We start from the raw sequence: 15,238 nt of genomic DNA, 5'->3' as shown, positions 1-15,238 counted from the left end.
GGCCCACGGCCAAATCTGATATACAGAATGAAATGCTGAGCCCTTGTAAGACAGCAGAAGGGCAGCGGATTGGGCGAGTTGTTGGAATGGTTTACCAGCACCGTGTTTGTCTCCTCCTCATTCTGGTCCCGTTCGTTTAGCGCTGTTTGAATTTTATTGTTACCTTGTAAGACATGCTGTCCACGCCACTTTCATTGATCATTCTTAGTGGCTGGAGCCACTTCAGCCGTATTCCATCAGAGCTTCTATATACGCTTCCAAAAGGGTCAGGGCTACGTGGAGGTCTACCATCTTGCATGCCACAGGAACCACTGCTGTGAAGCCACCCTTAGTGTTTGCAGGAGCCAGGCTAGACAACACCAATGAAAGTTTTTTCAGCCCGTTTTACAGATGTTCAAGCATGCTTGACTTCAAATTAAATATACATTTGAGGGAGGGCAACTCCACAACTTCTTATTGCAGCAAATATAGATATGCTATTGCATGCACTGATGTGTAGCCTAGTGCAGGATCTTCAACTGCACAACTGCAGCATTATGATTTATCAAACCACAAAGATAACTTATCAGAAATTTATACTGAATAATTGAAAGCAAATAAATAAATAAAGACAAGACCAATATAGGAAACAGCTGTCTGGATGTTAGTCCCCAAACAAGAGCTTGATAATGTGACCATGAGGGGGTGTTACCAGCCATGTTACGTGCTTGGCGAATGGAAGCGCGAGCAGGGCATTGAAAACAATCATGCAAATCTATCCCCCACATCTTTGGGAGCCACTGTACAATAACTACACTCATTAACCCATAACAGGCACCTGATGGTTGCACTGAAATAAGCTGCATAGAGCAGGTGCACAGTGATGTGGCAGCCATAGTACAAGGTCTCCAATGCCATGTTCACATTGAGATGCGCGCACATAGCCTACCAGAGGGCCTGCTTTGGCTGTAGCAAATCCTAGCAATGCGACCTATTACCTAAAACTGCTCTCAGATGTGGCACGTATGCGCAGGACCAGGAGCTAAAAAACAAAAAAAGGAAAAAAAAAACGATAGCAACAACAAAGGAAACACCTCACCTGTGTCATCCAAGTATTGCAAGGGAAAGAGAACCCAGGATTGCTACATCATTACTCGTAAAATAGCCTAGTTTCATGACCACAGCACCACAGGGCGATTTGTTTGCGTCTACAGATGCCCTATCAGTCACTGCAGCCACACGCAGCACACTTTGGCTGCCCTTCAGCGATACACATTGCACTTGTGTTGCGTGCACATCGCGGTTCCCAACAAACAAGGAAAAACAGTTTGCGTGATCATGACAGAGTGCACCATCAATAAAGTTCAGTTTCTCTCCTTGCGGTGGCGTATCAGTACTGCCATCACAATACTAATTGCCGAGAATGCGCTGAAACAGCACTCGGATGCTCCACAGTGAACTTGCACCTTCGCTAAAGGTGTAGTCTCATCATGAAAGAAACAGTGCAACTTTATATGGATGAAGAAAGAATAGACAAAGTTGTGCTGTTTTTACATGGTGCATCGCACAAATGTCAGTTACAACAAAGGAACAGTCTGTTTTGTCACTCACATCAGTGAGTCAAGGACACGACACCTCGCAACCCAGGAAAAGGTATCTGAAGTGAACAGGGGTTCTAATAGATGCTACATAGGTGATGTGGCTGTCAAACAGCACACTTTTGAGTGCGATCATGCATGATTGGGATTGAAATTTTGGGTTGTGATTGACTCCTTTTGTGCATGCTGTGGGAGGGAGCCAATCACTCAAGAATTTCGATCTAGATTGGGCTCAATTGAGATTGAAAGTGGCCTTGTGACACCGGTATTATACACAGATATATCTAAAGAACAATCATTTTGCTGTCACTTTAATTATGCTCTGAGCTGAATATCACATTCAACATTACTCTCCGAGGCATGTATCCGCACTGTGGAGCATGGCAGCACAGTAAAGTTGACTGGCACAGAATGCCAAAAAATGAGCATTATCTTCCCGTCTTGAAATATATGAAAAATGTGCACAAACGAAATAATCGTGGTCAGTCAGTAGCAGAAAGCTGATGTTCTGGCAGATATCAAAGAGTTGAACTTGGTACTACCATGCTTTCACAAATAATCTTTTTGGTGCCACAAGCGACAGTTCTATGCTAGGAGGAAAAATGCCGAAATATCATGCAACAAAATAAATCAAAATTAATATGCACCTCACAACCAAACAAAAATTTGAAGCATTTTCAATCAGACATACCAACAGGAGTGTCTCTCCATGATAAATCTAGGTGACAGAACTTTGGAACCAACTGACCAAGCTTTGCTGGCAGTTTCATTTTATTTGTTTGTTTATTTTTTTTAATCTTTCTCGCTGAATCAGTCCACACGAGCTTAAATAAGTTCATTTTCAAACTGGCCTGGCAAGTAGCTTCTTCCGAGTGTAATGAAACATGATCTATAGTTACCATGTCTTTCAATTTGAGCAAAAACTGGTGTGCCAGATAACCATGATACCTCTAACAACTTCATGGTCTTAAAACATTTCATATATATTGAACAGTGTTAGCGACAGTAAAGTGCTAAACAAGGGGAGTATACTAAGTGTCCACCTAGAGGACATGTCCATTTTGTCGGCTGCTGATGTGCTGATTGGCTGGGGGCATCTGTCTCATTCTGATGCGTACCTGAGCCCAGCGAATCAGAACTTCAGCAGTAAACAATGTGGACAAGTGCACTAGGCAGACACTTGCAGAGTACAGCACTCCCCATTCTTTCAAGCAACTCAGGTGCATAAAGCTCTAGCACTCGAACAGTTGAACAGGAGATAGAGGCAAATCGTCAGAAAGACTGCCGCAAAATGGAGTCATTGCAAGTTCTGCACGGGCACCATCAATAACTGCATGATGAGATGAGGATGCCCGATCCTAGAATGATGGCTTGAGAGCAGCGGGAAAAAACAATGAACTTAATGTGGTATAAACTGTCTTGTATGGCGGCACGGACGGTGCATGCTCCTAAAGGCTCAATTGGCTCACCACTTGTACGTAGCGAAAAGGCATTGCGACTTTTTGGAGTGTACAGAGATGCTGGTCGGCAATCACTGACACTGCGGCACCCATTTCAACAAGCACATGAATGGTGATACCTTAGGCATAAACTTCAATAATATTCGCAGGGTTTGAATGAGGACTTGAGCAGTTCGATGAGATCACAGTTCTTGCCTCCAGAACTGCCCCTGTTAGTTTTCCTCCACAGCTGGAGGGTGGCAGATAATGAGGCACAGTGAATGTCGACAGGGAGATGGAGACTAACAAGTGTTGAAAATTCGGGGACAAGAAGAAGAGGAAGCAAAGTGGAGAACTGGTGGAGCATAGCGGGACTGGGAGTCGGGAGCATTACCTTGTGGTCTCGCAGTATTGGAAGGGTACCAATTCCACTGGCGGCAAAACCGTGCCACGCGACCAGCAAAGCCCCTTGCAAAGCAGAAGGGCAGGTTCTCTTGGACACGCCGCTGACTGTGAACAGGGCACTCAGGTTGGGGTGCACAAAGGTGAGCAGGGCATAGGGGCTGCAGAGACTTGCCGAAGCTGCTTCAGGATGTGTAGTGTACAGCTGCAGAAGGCGACGCGGAGAAGCCATTTATGGGCCTGTATTGCGCAACTGCAGATGGAGCTGTTGAAGTGGCGATGACGGCAGTGTACGTGAGTGGAGCCGGTGCTGGAAGTGGCTGATTAGCAAGGGGTAGTGCACCACTGACTTATTCGTGTATGACCCGTCGAAGACAAAGAGGACTCCGACGACTGCATAGCAGGCAGAAGTGACAGTAGGCGCACAACTTCCTGTCAAACAAATTGTTTGATTTGGTCGAGGAACGAGGGGTAGGTGGGAGCAGCACTGGAAATGTCAGTTAGGGCCACAATCGTGTCGTCCGATGTGACAGCTTGGAACACAGTAAAGTGTTGTTTGCAGAGCAGGTCGTAGCTCTGGCACAGCGTAATGATGTCGTCAATCGTTTGAGGAGTTTTCACTAAGACCATTTGGAAGGCGTTATCCTCTATGCCTTTCATGACATTCTTTGTTTTTTCAGGTTCGGGCATAGCAGGAGTAATGCACCAGCAAAGGTCAACTACATCTTCAATATAGCTGTTAATGTTTTCACCCTACTGCTGAGCTTGACCAAGCAAGCGTTGTTCCGCACGAAGCTTGCACACAGCAGGGTGATCGAAGACTTCTTTGAAACAATATGTAAACACCGTCCAGGTGGAAAGGGAAGGTTCATCATTTTGGAACCAGAGATAACAACCCCAGAAAGATAGAAGATGACGTTAGTCAGTTTAACTGTGTCATCCCATTTGTTATGAGCACTTGCACGGTAGCGTGGACGAGAGCCAATCCTCCACGTCATGATCAACGGTGCCGCTGAAGACAGGAGGATCTCACTGACGTAGAGCACTGGAGCAGATGCTAGGCGATGCCAGGCGAGGATCAGGCTGCGCCACGTCCTCAGGCATGGCAGAAACGGGTGGGAGCATCTGGCTGTGGAGTTCCAGGTCGGTAAAAGGCCAAGCACCTCCACCAAATTGTCGAGAGGTGTTCTAGTGCAACTAATGAAGCCCTCAGCAAGTAGAGCACCACAGCAAGAGGTCACACAGCTCAGGCAACAAAGGCACAAGGCTTCAACCAAATTCGTCGTCGTCGTTTTTCTTGAAGCAGTGCATACCGCTCATTTTTCTCCAGTACAATTAAAAAAAAAACTTTCAAACTACAGGATCACTTATATGGTCCCTTGCATTTCAAAACTTCCTGAATATGAGGTATTTGAAGTGAACTTGTTCATCCTAATGCAAAACATAGTACATAAACATAATATGTTCTTTTCTCTCAAAATCTGATGCTCACATTTAATTTGTACACCTTCCTAATGCACCACGAGGAAAAAATAAAGTAATATTGCAATTTCTGCAATAAAGAAAAAGACAACAAATGCGAATAAAAGTGAAGTGGCAATGTGCAATTGAACTGTAGTGTTCTTCAATATTCTAGCTCACTGCCTCATTTGTTCAGCCTGTATGTTAATAAGCTTGGAAGCATTACATTCTATCAGTGTGCTGATGACAACCTGCTTGTTTCATGGAGCCCCAATCAGCACATGATGCTTTTTACAGCTTCAAAAGGATGATGTACAATCGCATGACTGTCCTTGATGCCACGTCAGAATGCACCAATCCCTCAGAAACAGTCTTTGGTTACGACATCCAGAATACTAGGGCAACTGTTTTGGCAAACAATTCCATTTATTTTCACCCATCATAATCTGAACACATTCCAAGTGGCAAATATATCATGGAATTTATGTTGATCACAATGATTCATAGAGCTCATACATTTGTAAGAACTTAATGTTTTTATTCCTCCTTTAATATGCAATTGTTTTTTCAGCTGTAAATAAAAATAGCATTGAGAACATGTTCTCAATGTTGGCTGTAGTATGCACTCCTTTTATGTGCAAGCGTACATGCCCACCTGTGAAATCAGCAAGATTAAGTTGGAGGTTGCTGAGCTGGGAGAGGGAAGCAAGCGCTGGAGGAGGTGGGCACCTGGAGGTGGAGAAGAGGAGCGCACGCAGGGGGAGGTATGCAGGGGCATGCGGGGAAGTAGGGAGAGGAGAAAGGAGACGGGACATCGCGAAGGCTGAGGGTACTAGGAGACGCGCTGGTTTCACCTCCTCTGGCAGCTGCTACAGACTCTGTGTGTGCTATCGATGTACCAAGTTCATCAGGCGATAGAGAGTCGACTCACCCCGAAGCCGTCTGCAAGCACCGGGCACTGGACACTACAAGTTTGTTTACTTAATTACTGTCCTAATCAAGTAAATATGTTCTAGTTGCAAGTTTGGGAATGACAACAACAATAAAGACAGATTATTTCCTTTGCTGTACCAATAATTCACACGTAATGCTATGCTCCCAAGATTTCAATCACTTAGCAGCCAAACTACATTCATTAAAATGGCCCTTACAACGTCATCTCAATTACAATGAGTAGTCTGAAGACTCTTCAAGAACTCACACAGCTTTGAGGGCTGGGCTCTGAGCATAATGAAATCATCAAGTTTTCTTTGCTCAAGGTCCAACCCACTCCTACTTGCAGAGAGTTTCAAGTTTTAAGTTAAGTACACATGCAGCTTGTGACGGTAGAAATATTTACCTGCTCGTGCCTTGTCTGCAGTCAACAAGCTGCTTACGTATTTGGAAACAATGTTCGATTAAGTAGCAAGCTCTACTGATCAGTTCCAATGACTCTTCAACAAACACACAAAATAATGATGACAATGCCTTGCACCACTAAGCTCATATTGAAAACCATGATTGCATGTTGATGTCCCACAAACTACATGGTTTCTGATAAGCCTTAGAAAGTTGTAATCAATGGTTCTCCATATTTCAACATAATTTACAACACTCAATCTAAATTTGAATGCAAAAGCATGGAGACGTTTGTTGAAAACAAGATATATATTTCAAACTTCTGGTTATACATACTACCTAGTTGGCAATGCAGGGACGGAAGCGGCCAAGGTAGTTTTGGAGCAGCTCTGGGAGCAGCAAATTTGGCACTTTGGAGCAGGTTTGGAACATGAATTGTCTGTTTTTGGAGTAATAAATGTGTGTTTTGGAGCAGCTTGGTAAATGTCAATGTGAGTGAAATACAGGCATATGAAGAAAAGGTGTTCCTTATTTGACTTCGCAGAACACTATTACGTTACTGCAGATCAGTTCTGCAGAAGTGCACAAGGCAAGCAAATTCATGACTGGGAAAAACTGCCATCCACCTCAATGTGGCATAAAGCTGCGAAAAAAACCCATACAGGCTTCTCAGAAGCCACCATTAAGTTACATATTGTATGTGCCAACCAAATATGGACAAAAAAAATGATCGAAGGCTTTTCGAGAACAGCGCCCGTTCTATGTTGATAGGCTTTTGTCAATGCTAGTCGTTATTTTTTTTTTTTCATTATGAGCAAGCAACTAGTGCTTAATTTTAATGCACTAACAGTTATTGCTTTACTTATTCAATAACATGCGAATTCAAAAGCTGTGGAACATGTCGAGATATGACCAACAGGGTATATAGTGACCTAAGTCCTGCATGGTTTTTTTTTCAACAAAAAATAAAAAAAATAGAAGGACAAGAAAACGCGTGAGAATATTATTTTAGTCCTCGTGACAACACGTCCCCACACCAGTAATATAGTGGTTGGTCTCAGACGTAAACGTTGTCATTTAGTGCATTGTGTATATTAAGAACATGTAAACCTGGGCCAAAGTCTAGTAAGGGTTCGGAAGGTGGACTGTTACAAGATTGTGCTACTTCGTGTTCAATTGGGACCGAAGATGCGTGACAAAAACTGCTGACACAGTGAGAAAACAGCACACAGCTCGTTCCCCGTGCTCCTATCTAACGAGGTTTGTGTAAATATTGATGCAACCTTTAGTGCGCAGAAGCGCCACTGTCACAGTGCGTTTATGTTAATTTATTTGTCGGGCTTTCTTGTGAAAGACAAGTATTCACGAATCCTAGGTTGTTTAAAATGCTGTCATTGGTAATTTGTCAACATCATCCACAACTTTTCATTGGCATCTCATCGATTAAGTAAACTTACAAATTTTGCTAACTAAACATATTTGTTAATAAAGGGAAAATGAGACATCCACCCAAATGTAGCAAATTGCTACAAAGGAAACCGAGTCCCGGACCAGGATGAATTTTTCTTGAGCTGCGACGCTTTTCTTTCGAGGAATTCGTTTGGGTTTCCTTCGTAGCAGTTTCCTACGTTTAGGTGGATGTCTCACTTTCCCCTTCATTAATTCTCTCCACATGGCGGGCTTCCACAGAACTATTACATCAAACTCTTGCCTTCGCTTCGAGTTGTTGACAATTTCGACTTTGCCCTGCCATCGGCTAGCCGCCTGGTTAGCTCGGATGGTAGAGCGGCTGCCCCGGAAAGGCGGTGGTCCCGGGTTCCAGTCTGGGACCAGGACGAATTTTTCTTCTACTGCGAGGCTTTTCTTTCGAGGGACCCGTATGGGGGTTTAATTTGTAGCAATTTGCTACGTTTGGGTGGATGTCTCATTTTCCGCTTATTAATTACTTCTCTCCACCTTGTAGGCTTCCATAGAACTATTACGTTGAACATATTCGTGCACAATGAACGAGAAATATTCACACTGGCCACTGTGAACAGCACCCATTAAAGTACAGTGACCGCCGTTCGCACAGTGCCCTCTGGTAATTTTTAATTCTTGGTGAGCTTCAGTTAAGATAGCCGAATAAATGTGAAGTGACATCACTTTCAGAGAAAAAGCTCTAAAATATTTTTGAAAACAACAAGGGGATAAATGTGTTCACTGGCTTCCCGGTCTGCGTCAGTCATTGACCAATATATTACATAAGCTCCATTATTCGGGCTTATTTGCGGTTCCGTCACAGGTGCCATAGAGGCAATGTAAATGGTAACCAATATTTTGTGTGCTCAACGGTGGTTTATGAAAATTTTTGGACTCTATCTGCACAGGTTGCACAGTGAACACTGTTGCCATGAATGCAATTTCGAAGGCTTGTGGTTTCACTGAACATTTAATTACGATCACAATTTGGCCGCTAAGGTTAACTAAATACGAAATTTCCCATCCTTGGCTTGCTACTGCAGCGGCAAGAGTCTGAATTTGTGTGGTGTGGCCGAGCAGAAAGTAGCGTAGCCCGAGGGCAAATTAATTTGAGTGACGACTGCAGTTGCCATTCGAAATCTGTGACCAAGTTTTACGATAGCAAGCTGGTCGTTTGTCGGTGTGCTGCACTATCATCCTGGTAACCAGACTTGGTGCACGTGCGAAATAGATTTAGAACGTCACACGCACAAGCATTCACACATTAATTGACATAGATGTACAAATACAGAGCAAAATCATGTGCTAAAATGTATTACGAAACTAACGAGTTACATGCTGAGCAGGCTGTTCGACTTTATTCATTCAGTGCGGCTTTTCTTCCCAACTGCACCGTGAAATGAGCACCAGCTCAAATCGCCTTTAGTTGGTTCGCGTATAAATAAATGCGTAACACTTTTTTAAAAAATAAATTTTTAAATTATGGGGTTTTACATGCCAAAACCACTTTCTGATTATGAGGCATGCCGTCGTGGAGGACTCCGGAAATTATGACCACCTGGTGTTCTTTAACGTGCACCTAAATCTAAGTACACGGGTGTTTTCGCATTTCGCTCCCATCGAAATGCGGCCGCCGTGGCCAAGATTTGATTCCGCGACCTCGTGCTCAGCAGCCTAACACCATAGCCACTGAGCAAACACGGCGGGTAACACTTTTATAAAATGTTCTTAATGCATTGCATAGCACAAAACGGTTTTAATTTTCTTGTGGCCTCTGGTTATATTTATATCACCAAACAAACCCACACTCCAAAGATGCCGACACTGAAATGGATTGCTTAGGCTTGGATTGCAGTGCTAAGCGCTAATCAACGCACGTCCAGCTAAATTTGGCAACTTCATCTGAAATTAGTGTTTTGGCACAGGTTGGCACAGCGCGATGGTTGGCACAAGATGACACAATTGGCAAAGCACTTTCATCCCTGCAATGCATTTTATAGAACCTTCGTTGTGTTTTGTAAATGATAAGGTCAAGAAATCTGAGCAGCAACCATTTAGTTCACCTTCGTAGATTTGCACTAATTGACAATAGGCGAAGGCTAGCCCTCAATCCCACCCTCACCAGGTTTGACTGTTGTGAAAAGTATGGCATTTTTGAAATCAACTCGGAAAGTGACATTGGCCTTGTCACTGCAATATACAATATTCACTAGACTGCATGAAGTGCTACAGCGACAACCTTATCACTACAGATTCACATACTTAAAACCCCAAGTTCAGCATTATGGCCAAGTCATTAAAGGCACAGCCCTGCAAAACTAGAGACAAACTGCAATGCTGCTAATATGCAGTTTCTTTTTTTCGTTTATTGTGTCAGCATTTACTCGAGCACTTTATTATGATTTTTCGTAACACATAAAGAGGCATCATTTTTCTGCTCAAAGCACTTGCAGATTAGTGCAATTTTCCGCTGTGACTGGGAATAGCAGCTGTTTGTGGCAGCCCCACTTTGTCGATTTCAAACACTAGTATAATGCAAAGTATGGTTCGTGCAATCAAGGGCACACCAATGTACTTTTCGGCAGCACAGTTTGGATTCACTAATGCCCATGAAATGGGGATACTGCAACATATCTGAGCACAGTTAGCCCCTTGCATTTCCTCCATTTGCAATGCTGCAACAACATGCAACACATGATTTGTCACTTTTCCTTGTGCCTGAAGAGCCACTTGAGACTGTTCAACTACTATTTTATTATATAATGACATGACATTATGCCTTTCATCCTAATGTCCAATGTTGCCACTAAAGAAGAATTAACTAATGTCTCAAGGCAGGAAGATGGTTGTGCATAACCTGCCCCTTTAGTGATCCTACCCAGTACATTTATATTTTCAGCAATAGAAATCTCTGCGGAAAGCAACATGACACAGAGACATGAATAAACAACAGCACCATACTTCTGTCTAAAGGTGAAGCTCCTTTACACAGCAAATTCTATTATTCAGGATCTCTCAACTATCCTAACCAGATGCTTGAGCCAAGTAATATTTGTTACGAGGCTCCTGTGACCAAATAGATGCACTAGCAACCAACAATTTGGTAGTCACTGATGAACTGCCTGCCAGGCTCCCCAATGTGCAGCTTGGCGTTAACAGCATAACAAGGTCTGTATCATCCAGTAAATGCTCATAACCATATTTAGTAAAAATTTTTCTCGTCGAATCGAATACAGAATATTTCCTTAAAAGGAGAAATAAAAAAGAACATGCTACTTCAGTGCAAACATAGGGACCTTCAATGAAGATTATTTACATTAAATTGCTGCGACAAGCCTGAAGCCCCCCCCCCCCCCCCCCCAAAAAAAATGTCCATCAGGTAAACACTTGCAAGATACTGTGGCGGAAAAAAAAGGAAAAGGAAGTGTGCTTCTCCATATGTTACCTCTCAAACCAGTGCCTCCGAGTATCAACTCAGTAGTTCTGGTAAAGATGGGTTAACAACACATATGAAGTGGCTCTGTGGCCTTTTTTTCTTTTTATTTGGTAGTCATTACAAACTGTTTGTAATATGGCAACAGACCAAATTTGAAGCCCTCTAATATTGTTTCTAGGTGAAAGCAACCTGAACAACATGGAAGGTTGAGGTTGAACCCTTTTGAAACATGTCACCAGAAGCCACTAACCCAAGACACACAACTTCCGTCTCTTTCGTTCCAGTTCTTATCTTATCCACGGCAATGATGTCAAATTCCTAAACAGAATATGGCTCGAATAACAAAAACTAAAAAAAATTCACATTTGAAATGTTGATGTGCAACATCCCAAAGCTGCACTGTGGGCTATGCAGTATGCTGTAGCGAAAGGTACCAGGTAGTTAAGACCACCTTAGGTCGTTTTCCATGCACCTAAAGCAGAGTAAAGGATTGTTCTTGCACTGTGTCCAACCAGCAAACACATGGCATCCACTTTTATTCAATAAATATGAGTTCAATATATGTAGTTATATAACCAGCATATATAATAAGGCAGCCTTCCTACCCCCTTTGCTTCTTCAAGGGCCCGAAACACCCATCAGACTTGGTGAAATAGCATGGTCCGCAGGTAGCATATGCTGCTGTGAACATCTCAGCCAAGTTTTGCTGTCATATGTGGCGCGTGGTGCTCGTAAGTGGAGTGTGAAGTCACTTTTCTCTCAAACACTCTCTTTTCAACAAAAGCATGGTCCTCATTCTCTTCAGGATGCTTTATTTCATAATAAAGCGGATTCCCATACGCAGCTGCTGTTGGTAGCTGCAGTCTGCTACGTAGCGTAGATACTGTGGCCGCCTCGGGGTGCCGCCACGAGTCAACTGGCTAAGCGCACTGCAGCTTGCTGAGCACAACCACATTTGGCTTATGTTTAACGTGTTGTAGGCACCAAAATCGGAAGTCATGGTGTCTACATTAACATCCAAAATGAAATTTGAACTGCATGCCCCGGTGAGATTTAGAAGGCGGAGCATTGTGGGCACGCCTCACTCCGACATAGCCTTTGCAGTGCAAGGCACTGAAGAAGGAACAAGAGCACAGTGGAGGCCGTGTTTGATTGCCAATAACTCTGCTTCTGCTGAACGTACTGAAGAACTTTTTGAGGCAAAGTATTTCTGAAATAGCCTATTTTCACTTCAAATGCCTTCCTCCACTTTCATAAAAAATGGATCAGGACCTCTTTAACATGAAAACAGATGGTGTTCAACTGCTCATTCGCTCCCATGCACCTAGAATGATTATGCAGCCTATAAGAAAAGCAAAAGTCACTGGAAGAGACATACACCTTGCGGTATTGCAAACTAGCAAGCATGTAGTACTTTGATCTTGCCTCAAGAAAGCCAGTGCCTGAACACTACCATGAGAGATAATTCTGGAGTTGTGCCAGTGTTGTGCTCCTCAATATGGTATCTTGCAGGAGGCAGTTCAGCCCGCTTTCATGGTTCTCTTGCATTCAATACTTTGAAAGTGCAGCCATTGTGCAAGCTTTTGGCAGCAGACATGGCGCAGTGCTAGTTAATCAGTGTTGCACACAGATGGAATGTCTTCCACTTTGGCGACAAGTCACTCTGGCATAAGAAAGCAAGTTCGATGACTGTCTGGTTGTCAGCACATGGTGTGAGCTTGTAATGTGCTAAAGTCCTTATATTTGAATTACTTTCTTCTAGGTGCGATTTTCAACAAAAAAAAAGTTGCAACTGCACTCAACATTCTGCTGCCACCATATACCACTACCATTTTGGAGATTATTGTAATAACGAAAAGACACTACCCTTCCCATTCCAATGGACGCATCTGTCGAAAAGCCTTAGCTTAACCACCCAGAGTAGGAAACACACCTCGTTCATTGCTGCACTTTTCTCCGAAATTAGCAAGGGCTGCAAAGTTCACAGGCACTGCACTGCATTCACATCATGTGAACTTGCATGGCACCATGCACAGCACCCTCAAGAACCAGTTCATAAGATGTAGCTGAACCAAAGTGATCTAATATCTAGCAACTTACAAAACTTTACAACATGATACAGCTGCATGTTACTTGTCTGAAAAGGCAAACAGACCCTGTCTGATTGCAATACAGTCATGCTGTCCCTGCATGTGCCCAACACTCATAGAAAACAACAGTAATAGATTAAGGCCATTTCCTGTCTCTCTTTTAAGATTTGGCTGACACCTGTTTCGTGACACATGTTACTTTTAGCCGACTTAAATAACAAAGGAGAAAACTAGAGAAGAAGAATGAAAGATGCTGATAAAACCAATGTTGGTAGATATGTTATTAAAAATTATGCTATGCAATCTACACAGTTTGCCACTGCCAATCATTAAAACAAATGCGATGTGCAAGTGTAAATACAGCACTCCACGCAGTTAGCATGTTTACGGCTATCGGATAATACGCAGAAAAGCAGTAGACACTACAAACAAGGGAAAATAGGTGCATACAAAACCAACTAATTCAGAGGCAACGACGCAAATACAGCACTTTTCATTGTCTGTGCTGCGGGAAATGGATTGCCCTTTGACAGCAATGGCCACGACACCGCACCTTCAAAGACTCGACAAATAAATGAAATTAATGCAATAACACGCAGAACCCAACATGCGTCACTGCTAGTGCCTATGGCAGCTCTGACAAAAGGGCCTTCTCAAGCTACGCATACAGCAGAAAGAAACAGTGTACGCAGCAGTGACAAATCAAAGGTAGCTCATATTTTCTGCTTTGAAAAAGAAAAAACAAGGAAAGAAAATCTGCCATTACAGTGCGTGGAACACATGCGTTCAAGCTCAAGTAAGTGTGGGCAAATGGCAAATGCTACGTTCATCACAAATGCACCCACCTCCGTACTATAAAAGGCAGGGAAGCAATGAACAATGAAATGGAAAAAAACCTAGGAAACGCCGATTGCAATACATTCAAGTGATGAGGCAAAGAATGCTGACACGTGTATCAATTGCCATGTTTGCAGCAAAGATGCGTGCTGAAAACTTGCGACATTTCCGGTTAAGGAGAGAGAAGGATGGCACACAACATGCTAGTTTATACAACTGCTTCATGTCATAAGCCCTTTCGAGAAAAAGTGGAAATGCCGTCATGCACTATGCCAAAGATGGCAGATATACAGTCACGAGCAAAAGTTTGGGGACCAGAGGTGCCGCATTTTTTTTTTTTTTTTCGCAGCTGGATATTGCGGCTGAAATCAAGAGCACATGTCTGCATGCGTGTTTGACAAATACAATGTACTAAACTACAATTCCAGGCCACGGAGCTGTGCTTGAATATATTTTATTTTTTTTTGCTGATGCCAGGGTTTACAAAATTTTACTTGCGACTGTAACACTAATGCTCCATTTGTTGTCATAACATTCCGTGGTTTTGTTGAGTGTTGAAAGCAAAGCACAAAACACACAAAAACAGCCACGCAAAGCTTTTAAGACGAAGCTGAATGCAAGGGCTGGAAAGCGCAGTGCCAATCAATTATTTTTTAGAACCTGGAACTGAACCCATCCATGCATACTACTACTAGTAAAATTTATCTACAGGTTCTAGTAAGCATCATGAAAGCCAATTGAATTATCAAAATGTATCTGTTTTACAACTAGCCCTTCTTGCATAACTGCGAATGGTCCAAACTGTATAAGTAATACTGGACATTTATTGTCTGCCACAGTTACTGTGGCCAACTTGACACTCCAGAAAGTCGCAGTGCTTGTTACTATGTAGCACAAACAAGTTAGCAGAAACTAGTTTCTGGTAAAACATACCATTCATATCAAACCAAAATAGTCACCAACTGTATAATTACAAGACGTTGTGGCGAAAATGATGCACTGGAGTGCAGTAAAAAGTTGAAGCACTACAGATCACACTATACCGTACCTTATTAGCACTAGCTTTTCAGAAGCACAATGTGACCGCAAACAATGTCTGCACATGCATGATTAATGCATGGATGGAGGATGCAATAGATTCATAGCCACAGAAAAGATCAGGAGTACACAACAGAAAAAAGGGTAACAACAAAATAG

The 15,238-nt window shown here is 42.9% G+C and overlaps 1 protein-coding gene across 10 annotated transcripts in view; it reads right to left on the bottom strand.

Moving 5' to 3' along the window:
- LOC142582481 (protein capicua homolog) overlaps nt 1-15,238 on the bottom strand; it is a 99,824-nt gene that overhangs the window by 76,655 nt on the left and 7,931 nt on the right. The gene's annotated exons all lie outside the window — the stretch shown is intronic.

This window comes from Dermacentor variabilis, chromosome 5, assembly GCF_050947875.1.
Source record: "Dermacentor variabilis isolate Ectoservices chromosome 5, ASM5094787v1, whole genome shotgun sequence".
Classification (NCBI taxonomy): domain Eukaryota; kingdom Metazoa; phylum Arthropoda; class Arachnida; order Ixodida; family Ixodidae; genus Dermacentor; species Dermacentor variabilis.
Note: the sequence above shows the minus strand (reverse complement) of the source record. Positions and strands in the feature narration are given on the sequence as shown.